General features: G+C 36.2%; 1 long non-coding RNA gene across 1 annotated transcript in view; it reads left to right on the top strand.

Annotated features, from left to right (window-relative positions):
* LOC145684785 (uncharacterized) overlaps positions 1-10,599 on the top strand; it is a 469,860-nt gene extending 459,261 nt beyond the window's left edge. The window contains exon 4 of the long non-coding RNA XR_014131397.1: positions 10,470-10,599. This is a non-coding gene — a long non-coding RNA (uncharacterized LOC145684785). The remainder of the gene's footprint in view (positions 1-10,469) is intronic.
* Positions 10,600-16,945: the final 6,346 nt, after the last annotated feature.

The following is a 16,945-nucleotide window of genomic DNA, read 5'->3' as shown; positions in this document are numbered from 1 at the left end:
TTTATACTTAAAACTAGTGATTTATTTATTATTAGCTAATTGATTTTGGAACATATATTTTTATGATGAGCGAAGTATGAGCTGCATAATGACATATTATCTTTACTGTGGTGAAATGTAATTTGAGGCCCTAGTGTGTGATTAGAACTGTGGTATTGTTAACTGATACTTAACTCGATTGTGGTAGGAACTTGATACGTGTTTCGAAAGTATGTATGTGCTTTTTCCTCGGCGTCACTTTAATATATAATAACTCCAATTGGTTTCTCCAATAATGTGGTTTAGTGCAATTGTTACATAAAATTTGAAAATACAGGAAAGACGAAATTATTTTACGTGTTATTTTTGATTCTTACTTTAATATTCAAGAACGGCGAAAGACGCTTGGAAGCTTTCAAAATGTAGGTGAGGGCAAGAATGCAAGAATTAGCTGCGTCGAGCGGAAAGCGAATTAGAAGGTCTTAGAAATGGTGAGGGAACAAAGTGCAAGCTTAAATATTGTTAAAAAGAGAAAGAGAACCTGGTTGGAACATTTGCTAAGAAGGAATTGTATCATGAGATACATACTAGAGAGTATGGTGGCAGAAAATAGAGGAAGAGACGAAGGAGACTGTAATTAATGGACGAAATCGAAACAGAAATATCGTACATGAAGACGAAAAAGTAAGTGGAAAACCGTGGAACATGGACGTTTTCCTGTTAAGGCAAGTGGCCTGCCAGAATAGAGCTATGATGATCCTGATGATGCCGACTTTAATAACGCTTTCGCAAATAAGTTATTATTTGAAATTTGAATTGGTGTAGAGTTTAAGTTGGTAGTTTTCACAATCAGTAATGACAGTTACTTTCCCGCAAATATTGTTTATTTTCGCAGATTTATCTGAATCACTTCACTTTCAAAGATACCACTCTATAAATTTATATATGGAAAAAATGGTTATCATTTAACTGCGCTATGTCTTCCTTCTATAGGAGGACGATAACTCGAGCACTAGAAAATAATAAAAGGCAACTCTCTAAATTTTGATAATAATTTGTTTCTTTCTAAATTAACTTCCTTTTCACATTCCAAAGATACATACATCTTTTTGGGTACAACATTTGTGTATAGACCCGATTGCAGTTGCACTGTATGTTGCTGTTGACAGTTTAATTGTAGGCATTGTTGCCGAGTTATATTCATTGAGTCATTTTTACCTTCCAAAGTTTGACACCTGACACCTTCGAGTTCTCGAATTCCGACACAAACATATATGCTAGCTCGGTCACTTACATCGAACGTATAAGTAAAAATGATCTGTGACTGCGAGGTATTGTAGCTGTCATAACTGCAATTAGAAAGAAAGGGAAATTAAACATTTTCTACTGAGATTATTGGTGCTTGACGGATTGTTATTTTCAGAGATTATCGCAATTTGTATATTCTTGTCCTGTGTTATAACTATAGTACGTGAGAACATCAGTTGATTCGTAAAGACATGCGGGACCCGATCACGGTGGAAATCCAGTGTGCTTTCAATGAGCATAGACTGCGGATGCTAAGCCTTATAGCACTAACTAGTAAGATCCTGGTTCTATAGCAAATCATATTCCAACTGGATGTAGGTTCCATCTGTTAATACATTGACAGTTCAACGTTCCCTGCATCGTCTTAGCTTCAGCAATCTTAGAACTATCCAAGAGCCCCTGCTTAAAAGTCGCCATTGGACTTAACGGCTTGCGTGTTCAAAGCAAAAGTGTTTGACATGGAACAGTTGAAACAGATAGCCTAGAGCAATGAGTTTTTATCTGGTTCCATCGCGCCCATTGGAGGCTCGGAATATGGTAAGGACAGCATGACAATGGATCCCACATATCAGGTTGGTATAATACAAGGTGATTTTCTACTATGGTCTGAGCTGGCTTCAGTTGGACACCATTTAAACTATTACTCCTTGTAAGAGGATCTCGAAACACCAATCTGTATTTGAACATCCTGGGAACCATTTTAACCTGCTCATGACCATGGTCCATACTAACGGAAAACAATTACAGGTGAGGTAGGTGCAACAATTGCTATAGCAGCAGATGCTGTGAATCCGCACATTAGCTCCTTTGATAATTGCAGGGACTACGGTACGAGACAGTGAAGTGAATTTCATATTCTGCACACACTTACATTTATATGTTTCACTCACATCATATTTTCAACCACCAGGGACGACTTGGAAAAATATTGTGAACCCTGTTCAGTTTTGCACATGAGAATTACGACACGCCACTCAATATTTGTCGTGTAACCTAATTACCGACGAGTCAATCTTTACCTTTGTGGAAACATTAACCTAAAGAACATGTACTTTTGGTCTGTAAGAAATCCACATTGGCTTCGCAGCAAGGAACTTAAGCGTTAATAGAATTTTATAGTTTGGCGTGTAAAATTGCCCTCCTATCTTCTATCCATCTTCTATGGAACTGAAAGCTGACTGTTACATGGACTTCCTAGAAAATAAACTTGCTCAATTTTGAAGGACACACCTTTCAAACAAGGAAGGTAATATTGTACCAATATGACGGTTGCCCAGCTCATAATGCACGACACACTATACCTTGTTTTCATAATTCGTTTCACAATCCTGGAGAACATGTTAAATGGCTGGTTGATGCTCCGCATTTAACGTCGGTAGACGTTTTCTTTTGTGGGACAATAAAGGTGATTGTATACTGGGTTGTGCCAACAACACGGGACGACGTGCAACAACGCATTATTGCAGTCTGTAGAACTATTCCACATACTATACTACCTTGTGTAAAATGACTTTGCGTGTTGGCCTCGATGTCTACATTGTAGCAGATGCCAACTTTTGAACAAATACTTTGGCAGACTTGACTTACGTTCGTTGCACGTATTAGTCTCTATAGTTTTTCGACAAACTATCATGCTCACTGTCATTACGTACAGTACACTGTCAACTGAATAGTGCAAACGATGTTTTTTATGTTTCCTTCTTTCGTCTTGAATCTCTCACCCTCGTGGTTTTTCTTTCTTCCTATGACTTCTCACAGCTCATATATACCGCAGTACTGGCGGTCAGATAACTCAATTGCCTTTCTCCTTACAACCATTCTCGTGGTCATAGTTTCGTTATTATTTGCAGTAAAAGCATGAGACAAGCACTGTTTATTTCTTAGCATGTACACCTTTATGTTGTTAATCTCCTCGTATATCCTTCTATTACAAAAGAATCTTTTTTCGTGAGCCTTATTTGTTTATATTTTTCCTACCACATCATACTTCCGTTTAAAGAGCTCCATTTCATATTGCTGTATATCGCAAAACATATATAATTAGCATTTCTCGCTATGTTAGTTGGTTGTTGTACATACTTCTTGGTTAAAATTTATCAGTATATATATATATATATATATATGACGAACGTTCCTATACAAACGTTCAGCATCGAAGATCAAGAAGGTAATTTAACCACTGACCAACAAAGAATCCTTAGAATTTGGCAGGAATACATAATATATCTGTATAATCAGAAGAACCACTTGAAAGATATTGCGATCGAAGAAGAGGAAGAGATGGATGAAGATGAAAAAGGAACCAATATATTGAAAAGTGAAGTAGTACAAGCAATCAAAGAAACGCGAAGGAGAAAGGTTACTGGAGAAGACGACATACCAGTAGATTTGCTCAAAGGAATTAATCCCTTATTTGTGTTCTTATAATGTCAAATACTTCCTTTACATCATGTTGGATCTTACAATCTACGTCTAGAAGTGTCTTATTTTGGGGTGCTGATGATTCATTTTCACAAGAAGAATGGACATATTCACCAATGTTTTCTCGAAGAACTTACCCATTTTGTCTTTACTTTTATTGATCAAATTGATACCTCCAGTGTTAAAAATCCCCCTTGTTTCAGAAACTACAGTTATTCATGGCATAGGTATCTGATAAGATTTTTTCGTTTTGCAGATGATATAAAAGATGAACTAGTTATAATGATGTTAGTAAAAATACTCCAATACGCCTAATTATTGAACACAAAAATTTCACAGTCAAATTTAATTGGTGGGCGAAGGAATGAACATAAATTGCAAAAGGAAAATTTGCTCTCACTAAAATTGAACACACCCTCGATTCCCTCTCATTATTCTGCACCATTGCAAGCTCCAGCCACGAACTTAGTTTTCAAATGAAACTGCTCAAGTTCCTTTTCTAGCACATTATATAATCTCTCTTTACAAATGTCAGTTATAGCAACGAATCGGACGAATCTTTCTACAGGTTTGCCCTGTTTATAGCGAATAGAAATATTGACGAGACATCAGTCGTTTCGTCCGCTTGTACAGCAAGGAATTCGCTTGTCTAATCTTTGCACCAATTTTGTTCAAGTAGACGAGATACATGGCGTATAAGAGTTCATTTTGAATTGCTTTGGCTACAATCACATTACACAAATAACTGTCAGGCACACTATCTATATTTGCAGTGCAGGACTAGAGATTATTACTAGATTCTCTAGTTCCATCATGGAACCTGGTGTCTAGTTCGTGAATACCACAAAATTTCAAAAAAGCATTTCTATACTATTTAATATGTACATATTGTTATCAAAAAGTTCATTATGATTCTTTACAGATACTTTATAACCTTCTCCAACTTGAGACGCAATGTTCAGTGTTCCTACGGTTACGAACATGAACGCATTGTTAATATGAACAACGCTAAAATCGTGTTTCTTAATTTTTGTTTTCTAATAGATGTATCAAAGCAAGAAATTTCGCTTTTGTTCACACTGTTTCACCGCCAAACAGGAAAGAGGAAAAACAAAATAGTCTATTAAGTTCTTCACAATTAGTCAACCAATTGCATTTTCGATACCAATTCAACGTTTGTTCCATCTTGTTTTGTAATTGACATTTTTGGTCGATGTGGACCTAGTCGTTTCAGCTGGAGTCTGTTATTTAAAGAAAACGTTGAAAATGGCTTTTCTAACACGATAACTTCATTCATTTTCTCACAACTACACGAAAATAGTAACACGACACTAAAAAGATGCATCTAAACAGAGTGATGAACACGAGGTTGAATATGCATTCTTTCATCAGAAGTAAGATAAGAGAGCAATGTCAAGAGACAAACCAAGAGAAAGTGCGGATCAACAACCTCTACAGACAAAGCGAATTTTGTAACAAACAAGATTCAAACCTTTTCGTTCGGAAGAAGTCGGGTGCAATTGTGTGATGAGGGCCTATAATTCTTGGCCCATGTCACCTACATTCAGGCCATCTTTTTTCTTTATTTTGTACGAACCGCGTAAATAGCTTGCCCATAACCGTAGGTAGTACATGGAATAACTGGTTTGATGGAGTGAGAACTACCATTTTTTTCTTCAGAGGGAAGTTATAGCAACCATACTAGCAAGATAACTTAAGATACATACACTTTTGTAAGTTAAAATAAAAACGATGAGAGGGCCTGTCCCATCGGGCTCCTTCTGACTGGCGACCTCTCTATAGCTCTTTATTTATCTGTATATATTCATGCAAGGTGTTAATGAACTTTAACCACAAAATTGAAGAGGTGATTCCTTACATCAAAATAAGACAAGAAGTTGATATTGACCTATGGCAAAAAGAGCATAGTTTGGGAGCCAGTGCTGTCCAAGATCGCGAGAAACCAAATTTCAAGAGGCCCTGTTCTAGATACTGTGGATGGTGGTCCTTATCAGCGTAAATGAAGTCACGCACACGCAATCCAAAAATGCATATTTTATTAATATTGAATGGGTTTACAGAGTATCCCGTGCAGGTGAACTTCCCAGACATCACATCAACCAAATTTTGAAATATGCTCTGATTTTATGATTGGTTCAAAGCAGCAAAAGATAAGCTCTTATAGCAGTGAACACGGAATATTTTGCGCGATGTCGGAGGTGTTAAGCGGATCGTCTGCAGCACGGTCTCTTCTACTCGGGAAAATACATTGTTCCATGTTTTCTTTCATGTTTAAAACTGAAGAAAGCGGGAAATACACCGTGGCGAAATACATACCATCACACATTGTTCCGAACAGAAAAATGAATGGAGCTGACGGCTCCTAACACATCCGCCTTCCCTCCGAAGCATGGGATGTTCCTTGTTGGCAACGCTTATTTCGTGCCTACTTTGAACCCTCCTTGAAATCAGGGTATATCTGGAAACTCTATTCAGAGCTTATCTGAGAACTATATCTTATAGGGAATGCCCTCTACAACTATTGATAATTCATTAATTATGCACTTTTGGATTGTGTATGTGGCTTTCTTTATGCTCATAAGTATCGCCGTCCACAGTTTCTGGAATTCGATATAGGGCGTAGTGAAATTTAACTTTTTCACAATTTTGAACAGCCCTAGCTCTCAAACTATGCAGTTACCGTCATAGGTTCTTACGAGCCTTTTTTTTCTTATTTTGAGGTGAGGAATCACCTCTTACAGTTTGTCGGTATATTTTATGAACACCTTATATATATATATATATATATATATATATATATATATATATATATATATATATATATATATATATATATATATAGGGTGTTCTAAAACTGGTGCCCAAGGATCACGGAACACCATTGTACAGGTCAATATGAAGCGAAAATGATATATGACGAAATACCCTCCGAGTCCTCCTTCAGCCGCTACGGAGAACTGAACATTTACAATGTGGCAACATTGTAGATAACTCTGGAGCATTTGCAGATACTCTACTAATTATTTACGTTGTTTCATCGATTATAGCCAGATGGAGATAGCTGACAGGGTAAACGGAAATTATATGATATATTTGCAAGAGTAATATTGAGGGTAACTGGGTATATATTTTTGGGGCGTTATGTCCAAATTGTAAGACACTGGTGGCATTTGAAGGATATTTCTGAGAAAAATAACTAATAAGGGTGAAATGTTTTCGTAAAAGTAAATATGAATAATTTGTTTTTAAAAATTGTATTTCTTAACAAATTTTTGAAACTTTACGCCGTTAGTTTCACGGCACCTAAAGAAATTAACTAATCGGGTGCGATTTTCTATATAACATATATAGACCATTTCGCAAAAGAATGCGCTAAGAGTAAGCTAATTTTTGAAAAAAAAGTGGAAATTCGATGCACCCTAATGTATAGACCTGTATTTTGAGATCTCACTAGATTGCGTTAAGACATAATGAAAACATTACATCTATGAAATGAAGCAGAATTTATTATTTGAATTTACAGTCTTCTGATCTGTATCATTCTCTTTTGTAAACAATTGTCTATTTCGGATTCATTACAAAAAAATCACACTAATTTAGCTAGAATATAGTTATTTTTTGTAGAAACTCCTTGTATTAACTTGGTAAGTATTTGCTCTTTTTTTTAGTAAATGTACTTATTTTTGCACTGACGTATTCGATGGTGCTAGTATCAACCTTATCGACTGCACCTGCCATCACGAAAGAATCGATGTAAATATTTGATGGAGGATTAACTATATGGTCCTTTATCTGCAATGCGAAGTTGCCACGTAGTGTAAATCACGTCTTCAGACGACCATCTGTAAAGTATACAATTATATGTAGTTTTTTTTTGCTTTATTTTGATCTGTAGAATAGTGCTCTGTGTTCCGTTTGCGTCATTGTTGATCAACTTCTCTCTCTCCCTCTCTCTCTCTCTCTCTCTCTCTCTCTCTCTCTCTCTCTATATATATATATATATATATATATATATATATGGGGGTGGATGGTTGGGTTTGCGGGTGTGTATGTGTATGTTGGTTGATTGGCGTAAGTAAGGTAGCAGTGAACTTTTCGAGAATACACACCTTTCGACTAAAGAGCAGGTTATACATCCGTCAGGGAGTAATCCACATCCCCAACAACTCCTAACATCTCCACAAATTTCTCTACACCCACTCCTGGATGGAAAAAGAATACTCCTCCAAATCTAATTGTATCGATCAGTATCATATAGGTTATTTGTTACATGAAGTTAAAAAAGGTTTTGCGTTTAGGAAAGAAGGCAGTATTCTTATTTATTTCTCTTCCAAATACGAAGCAACTTCTTACTCATGTACGGCTTCGTTAACCACATGGCCTCATTGTTTCGGGTGGTGTTTCGATCTAAACAATTGACAAAACAGACCCACTCATACCTACCATCCTGGGCTCCGAGGTAGTTTCCGAGAAAAGAGATTGATGGACAGATGCAGATGACTGAAATTGGGACGTCTTGAGCGGTCATTTATCTACCCCCTCCTCAATAAGGAAAAATGTAACAATACAGTAATATGCCTATAGTAGATTCAGTTGGTAAGTGCTACTTTGCAAGTAGTGTATCAACGGACGAAAGTTAGAGGGGTGTACTCAAAACGTTTTTAGAAATGAAAAGGTCGATCAAGGTAAGAACATAGTTTCCTATTCGTATTAAGAAGTTCTGTTTTAATTTTCCAATATACAAAAATTAATCTACTACAAAATGTAAGTATTTGGTTTTTTAAGGATTGAGCTCCGTAAATGAAATCTGCGAGTGAGTGGGAACATGGAACCAGTTACTCTTGCTAACAGATGCGTAAAAAAATATACTGTTTTCCTTGAGTTTGAAAAACATTTAAAAATGTATATTAGTATTCTGAGAGCACCCCCTTTTATTTTGAACACCTCCAAGTAAATGTTTCTGGGGTACTTACTGCTATCCGTGGAATAATTCCTGTTCCCATGAGAAAAATAAATACTATGAATCACTTTTGTAGCACCATATTATAATCTAAAAAGCAAATTAGCGACTTCGAACATGTTCCCGAACAATATGATATAATTCCTTGAAAGTTACACTCGGTGAGTGTTTTGGTATTAATTTTCGCTCCCATGTGACAGGATAATCGTCTTCGTGTGTGTTAGTTGTAATTTCTCTCTCGAATATGTGTGTAATGTTTTCCGAGTTCCCAACACATGTAAGTAACACTACTTTCCTCAAGGCCTACAGCGTGTTTAATTGAGCAAAATAGATCAACGTACCTCCGCGAAACATGTCAATGCTGTATTAAAACATCCATAATGTTCTAAAGTGTTAGACTTATGCTTAACACATTTTGCTTCGCAATTTCTCATAACAGTTCTATAAACGAAAACCTTTGAAGCTGTTAGTTGTGAACTCTGATAGCAAAAGCATCAAGGATGTTATAATATAGAGGATCTGCCTGTACGTACCTTCATCATATGAACTCGATGAAGCAGAAGAACAACTGAGCATCGTCTGAGCCGGCACATCTGATTGGCTACTCTCGTTTCCGCCATGATTGTTGGCTCGAAGCATTGCGATCTTAGCGGTGCGGAAGGGGCAAAGTAGGTATGGCGAAGCTGTGACGTATGGCTTCACGATTTTGTTGTATGGGCAGATCCTCTATTTTATAACATTCTTGAAAAACATAGTCTAATAGAAGATAACTAAAGTCATGTCATGTAGAAGGAAATGAGAAAGGATCAAGTTAAAGATGGTATGCGAGCGTCATAAACTTTTGTTACATACATTCAATATAATATTATATTTTAATTTTAATATTCACGTAAAAATGATTATAAGTATTCTACGATGATTGCTAAAAACCGCATCATATCTCCAAATTTACATTGTATCTCAATTCAAACTATGGTTTAAAAAAATATGGTTAAAATGAGTGTGTGCATGAAAGAATACTGCGTAAGATTTTAGTGTCCACTGGAAGAGCATTTTTGCACGATGCCAAAAAGAAAGAAAGAAGAAATGAAACATTATTGTACGTTTACAAAGTCAAACCAATATAAATGCTATACTACAGTTAAACTGAGTCAGTGCATTTAATAGACGATTGTGTAACATTAATCTCTACATACTGAACGTTTCTGCACAATGCTGGAATTCTCCCATGGGAAATTTCCGTCGGTGCTTTGGTAAATGTACAGGAGGGGCAGCGACTACGCCACAGAGAAGGGATGTCTTCCCTGATTCGTGCGTGGCCAGGCGGAAAAACAAAAAATGAAGTGTATACTAAGGAAAACTAGTAGAAGTAGGATGACGATACTTGGTTTAAAGTCCGAATTGTAGGCTGTATATTTTACCGCGGGAACAGCGCTACTAAATGACTGTATTTCGGTGAAGGGGGGAAACAGGCAAACGTTTTTCTTTCTACCAACGCTATGGGGAAAACATGAAGTTGTTTATCATCCTTGAAAATGGTTTTAAATTGCAAACTGTCTTTTAAAAATATACTATAATGAAAGCCAATTTTGCTGACGTTATTACTATTATTGGCCGTCGGGAACAAGGTTTGCCTTTATCGGGCCAACAGTGGTGTTGCGATTCTTCTAACCACCAACTGCCAATGTGGAAATAATTTTCTACGAAATTAAGTAAAATTTACATGTATTGGTGTGTTTCTAATACAACTCTTTAAAATATACCACATTTTTCTTTTCAGTCATAAGATCAAGCATCACATCATGGACAGAGAAGAACTTTCTGGGGGTCGCATCTCGCCTGCAAACCATAGTTTGTGTGTCACTGAATTAGAGAATATCGAATCGAGTTTTAACTATGTCTAATTGCACTGTTTAGTGCATAGTGTTGTGTAATTAATAAATTCAAGTGACTAAGGTGCGTGTTTTGTGTTTTTTTATTCTACCTTAAAAATTCCATGCATATAAATTAACATGGGTAAACTGCAAAGAGGTGAAGCAGTATAGAGCAGACAGTCTATAACATTTCGTAACTGTTTGCATTAAGGGAATGTAATATTTGCGGTTTAATTTGCGATAATTAACATGGCAGATACAGTAACTTTACCTTTTTCGTTGCGTTGCTGTAGACAGAAATTTCCGAAGGCTGACACGTAATGAGCACGTGTCTCTTTCGAATAGATATTATTTTACATTTTTTTGTTTTAATTAATAATATTTACATATACCAGTTTGTACGCGTTCTTTCGGTTTAGTTATTTGTTTAAGAAATTTAGTTGTTTGGTATAAAACATTTAGTAAAAATGTGTTATACTCTTGTGAATTTTCTTGAAGAGTGATAAAAAAACTCGGTAAGTATACTTTATATAGTTTACTCATTTTTCTAATCGTACAGTAAACTTTACAAACGAATCAGTAGCGGTAAGGCATTAAATTTGCTTCATATTGCGTAAATAAGGGTTAGGCTCTTGGGTCTAGCCAAGCTTAGTGTAGGGTAAGCTTGCTTTAGTATAAGTTGTAGTTGGAGGAGGAGGAACGGGTTAGAAGCCTCGAAGGTGTTGGTTGGGTTCTGTTCTCAACATAAGTAGTAGAAGTAGTGATAGAATTAGCAGTACTAGTAGTAGTAGGAACGGGTTAGAAGTACCGCAGGGGTTGGTTGGGTTCTGTTCTCGACAAAAGCATAAGTAGTAGTAGTAATAGCACTAGTAGTAGTATTAGTAGAAGTAGTAGCAGCAGTAGTAGTAATAGCAGTAATAGTAGTATTAGTAGAAGTAGTAGCAGTAGTAGTAGTAGCAGTGATATTAGTAGTAGTAGTAGTAATAGTAGTAGTAGTAGTAGGAACGGAATGTCATGTTATTACTGTTTCATAATTAGGTACCGATAATATATATACCGCAACGATATGGGATGTCCACATATTCTAGAATAGCCAAATCAGTGTTGTAAATAATTACCAAGAATTGCCCAAATAGGATAAAACGACATTACTTGAGCAGACGGTTCTACTAAATTCTGGCATTTGGTACATTTTCTGGTTAGGTTAGAACTTCGTATTACTGTTAGCAGAGCATACACTACGTAAGGAGCTCCACTACTGCTTGCAGATCAATTTAAGGAGGACTCAATATAAATACAATGTGGGCGTATGACATAAAAACTACAGCGAATAAAACACAAACCAACTTGTGCAAGGTGGCCAATACAAAACTCTGGTCAGGACAGATAACTCGATCGGAAACGAGTAGGTGCTTTCGAATGGCGCAGGCGCGTCAGCGACGAAAGTATTGGCATTGGCGAGGTTAGAGGAAGAACAAATATACAGTACTTTCATTATCACTGAAGATTCATTTCAGTATGTTGTACACTGACAGTAATTATTTATATTCACACACACGTTACTCGACAAAAAATTGTCATATCGTAGTTTTCATTTTTTATTTATTAGAACCGTCTCTCTGGGTGAAACTGATAACATATACAAATTTTAATTTCTGTATTGCCCTGAGAAGAAAAATAATTTTGAATTTTTATTCCTATAGGAGGGAACATAGGGGGCGTATTTCACCAAAAATCCTATAGTAGGTTTCTTGGGTATAGTCTAGAAGAAATTGTTCGATTGGAACAAAGCTTGCAGGATTCATATCATTACAACCTGTCTAAATTGCGACAATGTAAAATGGTTCATTTGCAAATATAAAGGTGGACAGGGGACATAGTCCTTAAAGATTGTCCAAATTGGATAAAACTTGGTTTGATAAAACTGCGCTGACTGGGTTAAATAGTACTTGTGCTCTTTAGTGACCATCTAGCATAAGCTGGTTAATGTTTCTCGCTTAATAGTTCTTATAATGTTCTAATATTAAAACCCTCCAAACACGAAACTGCACAGAAAAGTGATTGTTTGAGAAACAGAGGGTCGATTTACAGGAAACGAAATTTATATTCAACGAATTTAGGTGCGGAACCGTACAATAAATTTGAACCAAAAGTTGCCCATATTTACGTAGTCCAGTGCTACTTGCTGGCGTAGGAAAAAAAACAAATTGGCGATACAAATGTGAAGTTAAAGCAAAATTTGAGTCTTAAAAGAATTTACGAACCAGCATCGGTGTCGAGATTTCTTGTTGCGTGACTGTTAACTGAAGTGGCATGGTGTGACTGTCAATTCAGTGAGATAACGTAACCTAAGGTATTCTATCCTACATTTAAAAATAATGGCTTAAAGATGGGAATAAGGTATGCTAAAGTCAACAACCTTATCTACCCTACCCTACCTTTGAGGAGTTCAGATAAGAAAGTATGATATGGTAATTTCTTTTTTACTTTCTGCATTCAAAACCTGAACCCCATAATACTGTATCCGTAAAATTAATCTGAGCGCACTTAATATTCTGATATATCAAAAATGTAGATTCCATTTCAGTATTTGATATGGCATTTTTTCTTTCACGAATATGTTAGTATTTCTCCACAAGCATTAGGACCAGTGGTGCTATTCTAAGTTTTTAACAACCAGTTTTCTCTCTCTCAGCAACAATTATTTTCATGCGAAACAAACTGCGCAACCCTCAGTGTTTGGACCGAAACCATTCCTACTAAACACTGGTCTCCAGCTAAATTTCTAGTGGCCAATGACTACCTATCGACCTGAAATTTTGCGCCCTGTATAAAGCCAGGTGCTTTTTTAACAACCCTTCATTTTGCCGTAGAGAAAATGTTTTTGTGTACATAACATGTACTTTGGTATTGCGTGTACTGATGTAAAGAGGGAGAAGAAAGTGCAGTAATATTTATAACAAACGTTCTTAAAGAACGCATTACATGTTTCGTGCGAAACATCTACAAATGTTAGATCAACTGTGCTATAATATATACGAGCCATTGGCAGCAATTCTTATAGGTAATCGTCTGTATTTTTGATCCGTCTTTACTGCCACTTCTAGTTTCGTTGTATTTTGCTCACATTTGCCAGGATTTTCTTTCTACAAGAATGCACGATGACACTTAAAAATGTTATAAATATAGTTCCACATATCATAACACTTAACACGACTGTAGGAGGTTGTAATTTTTTTAAAAAAAATATTTCATTTTTTGGAACTTTTTTTTGAAAGAGGACATGCCATGTGACACTGATATAAACAATATTTGTCAAGCTACAATTTTTTGCTTTCACCTCTTCCAGTTCGAAAAACCAGAGTCAGCCCCAGGAAGTTCAGAAGGGAGTCTCTTCGTCATCACGATCTGCACCTGGCTATCCATCGGTGGCATCTTCCAGCCGTTATACGTTGAGAGTCCAGGACAGGGTATCTGAAATAGGGATAACTCAGGAGTCATTCTCCAATTTTGTACCTAAGGCTGATATTGAAAACATACTGAAGAGCATAGCTGGTCTGAGGAAACTGGTGGACAAGTCTTACACCATTCTGCTTGCACTTGGGGAAAGAAATCTGCATAGGGAGAGATTGCCGGCTTCTCTTTCAAATTTGCTTGTGAGTTACGTGAAAAATCTCAAATACTTGGACTCTCTTTCTGCAGACGAAACCTCGAGAAAGAGACTGGTGCGTATATTCTCCTGTTTGTTACGTATACTTCAAGTGAATATTTAAAGAGTACTTTAGAGAAAAACGTTTTTTCTGATGATCAATTACCTCACAATGTGTATGTCAAACCTCCCGTAATTTGTTAACTTTTTTACGATCTGAATTGCAATGTCATAAATTTTCTGCATATTTTGCTGATATTCCCGAATTACATGCAAGAAATGACAGCTTCTACTTGAAAATGAATTATGTTTGCTATTTACTGTCAAAATCTCAACTATACAGACTAATTAAGGAAAAAGGAAAAATGTTTTTCACAGTTCAGCCCTTTGGGAGAAGGAAATGGTAACCCTCAGTTTTGTACCTTCGCGAAAGCGCGAATGAAAATTTCAAGATATGCTAGAATTCGTAAATGTGACTATTACCAATATTTACATTGGAAACTGCACTCTGATATAAATTGTTAACTTAGTTTAATAATATGAAGCAGGTAGGTTAGTTTAGAGAAAAGCAATAAGCAAATATTCGGAAGCCTCAACAGAAATTCCAAATGATGGTTACCATTATATTGCAGGAAGAGTAAGGTATACCATTTTGTTACAGAAATAAAAAGAAAATTCAATATGAAAACGAAGAAGGTATTGATTACTTCCTTACAAAAGTGAATTTATACAAAATTATCTAGTAAATAACAATTGACCATTAACACTAGTTAACATTAACTTAACTATAGAAAATCAGGATTATTATTGATTTAAATGAAAAAGAACAGTTTTGCTAATTGACTAATAAGCAGGAATGCTCTCAATGTGTATTCGAACAGAGTTTAAGGTTTTATACCCCAGTCTATTAGGTCTCGTTCCATGACGCCCCCTTTGATCTTTCCGTACAATATGACTCCTTTCATGACCAGACGTTTTTGAATATTTTCAACTCCTTCCCCTTGACATTGTGAACCGCGTATTAATAGGAATGCTTTTTTAAACGAATATATCACCCCGTCTTTAGTTTTAACGAAATATTGGAACATATGGCTTCTTCTGCTCTTCTGTGGTTTTGTGTGTGTTTTCTTTTCGCATTACACAATTTCATTATGCCGGTCAAAAATTCATTTTAGAGATCAAAGTCTGATAAAACCCAAAAGGTTTCAAACAGTTTCTGCTGCTCGTCATATGATATTCTTTGAAAACATTTAGTAGCAAAACCTCATGTTGAAATGAAATCTTTGAGTTGTACGTAACAACATGTTGACCCAATGCTAGTTGCTGCCACTTCTTTTCGTTTTTTTTTTTTTTTTTTTGCCCTGTGAGACATCAAACTTTTTATCCTATCTTTCCTCTCATTATGTTTCCATTGTTCTTGGTATTGTTTTCTTTTTCCCTTTCTAGAAGATGGAGGTTGGAACTAATGAGCAGTATTTGCTGTGTCGAAGCTGGTAGCTACAACAGTTGTTTTGCTTCTCTTGTTCATTTTTTCGGCTGAAACGAAAAATAAGGGATTTTAGAATATTTTGTGGAATAATATGAGCAAATATGGAATCCCATGCTGTCAACACAATGGTAAGACACATTAAAAAAAAATCGTGCAATATAATGGTAACCCAAACTACACACACATAAGGGGAGCCATCTTGGGGCAAGGTGGGGCGCTCGCCCCTTAGAAGAATCATACTTTGGAACATCGAAAACCCAATAGAATGTTTACATTAATTACATCAAAATTTGAAACTCTATTTGAAATGCCGCTTATACTTGCTCCTCCTTGGAAACCACAATTTGGGCGCCCTTGCACACACATGTTTCCGGACTATCTACTTCGTCTTTGGACCATTTTGTCATTCTTATTACACTATCATGTTCTCTGTTCCATATCAAATGTTGTACACAACATCTTGTTTTTATTATTTGTGCAATTATCAGATCCATTATCAATGAGAACTTCCAGACAAAGAGTACAGACATTTTAAATTAGTATACTGTCATTCAACTTTTAAACCTACCGTTTCTGTATCAGGAGACAACTCTGAATCCGATGGGTTATAGCTACTTCCACTGGAGGCACATTAGTCTTCCTGTTCATAGTAAATGGCACTTTCAAAAGTCGTACCCTCCTGCGACAGGGTGGTCTTATCGGCGGCCATCTTGCTTTGTGGCTTAGCATTGTCTTGACAGTAACATGTTAGGAGTACCATGGTGAGTACCTTCGCATTTGCCCACTCGATGTATTTTTCGACACAATGTTAATAGTTCATTTAGTAGCCATCTATTGCCGGATACTGTAGTTATTGTATCTCAAAAATTCGAATTTTGTGGGTTATCATTACTTTGCCACAAGGGGCTGAATTTTCACCTTATGCTGACGTTCCTCAGTTGGCGGAAGTTCTAATTGTATTTCAAAGTATTATGTTCACTATTCACTTTTAAAATATCAAATTTGCTCTTTTTAAAGGAAACAGCAAACATTTTTTTTGTAGTTACGCCAATGCTATGAATCCATTCTTACATTATCTTCTACTCCTCATGTTTGTTTTATTCATTTCATTACGTTTTCTTCTTAACCACAGTGGGTGCAAAGGACGTGAAGTCCAGCACTCGCAATGTATTAGCAAAACTATTAACAAACGAGTTAGGCTAAGAAATCAACTACAATGGCACGAATAACAAATTTGGATTTAA

Source organism: Thermobia domestica, chromosome 5, assembly GCF_964235325.1.
Source record: "Thermobia domestica chromosome 5, izTheDome1.hap1.1, whole genome shotgun sequence".
Lineage (NCBI taxonomy): Eukaryota > Metazoa > Arthropoda > Insecta > Zygentoma > Lepismatidae > Thermobia > Thermobia domestica.
The sequence above is the reverse complement of the archived record's forward strand: the minus strand, read 5'-3'. Positions and strand labels throughout refer to the sequence as shown.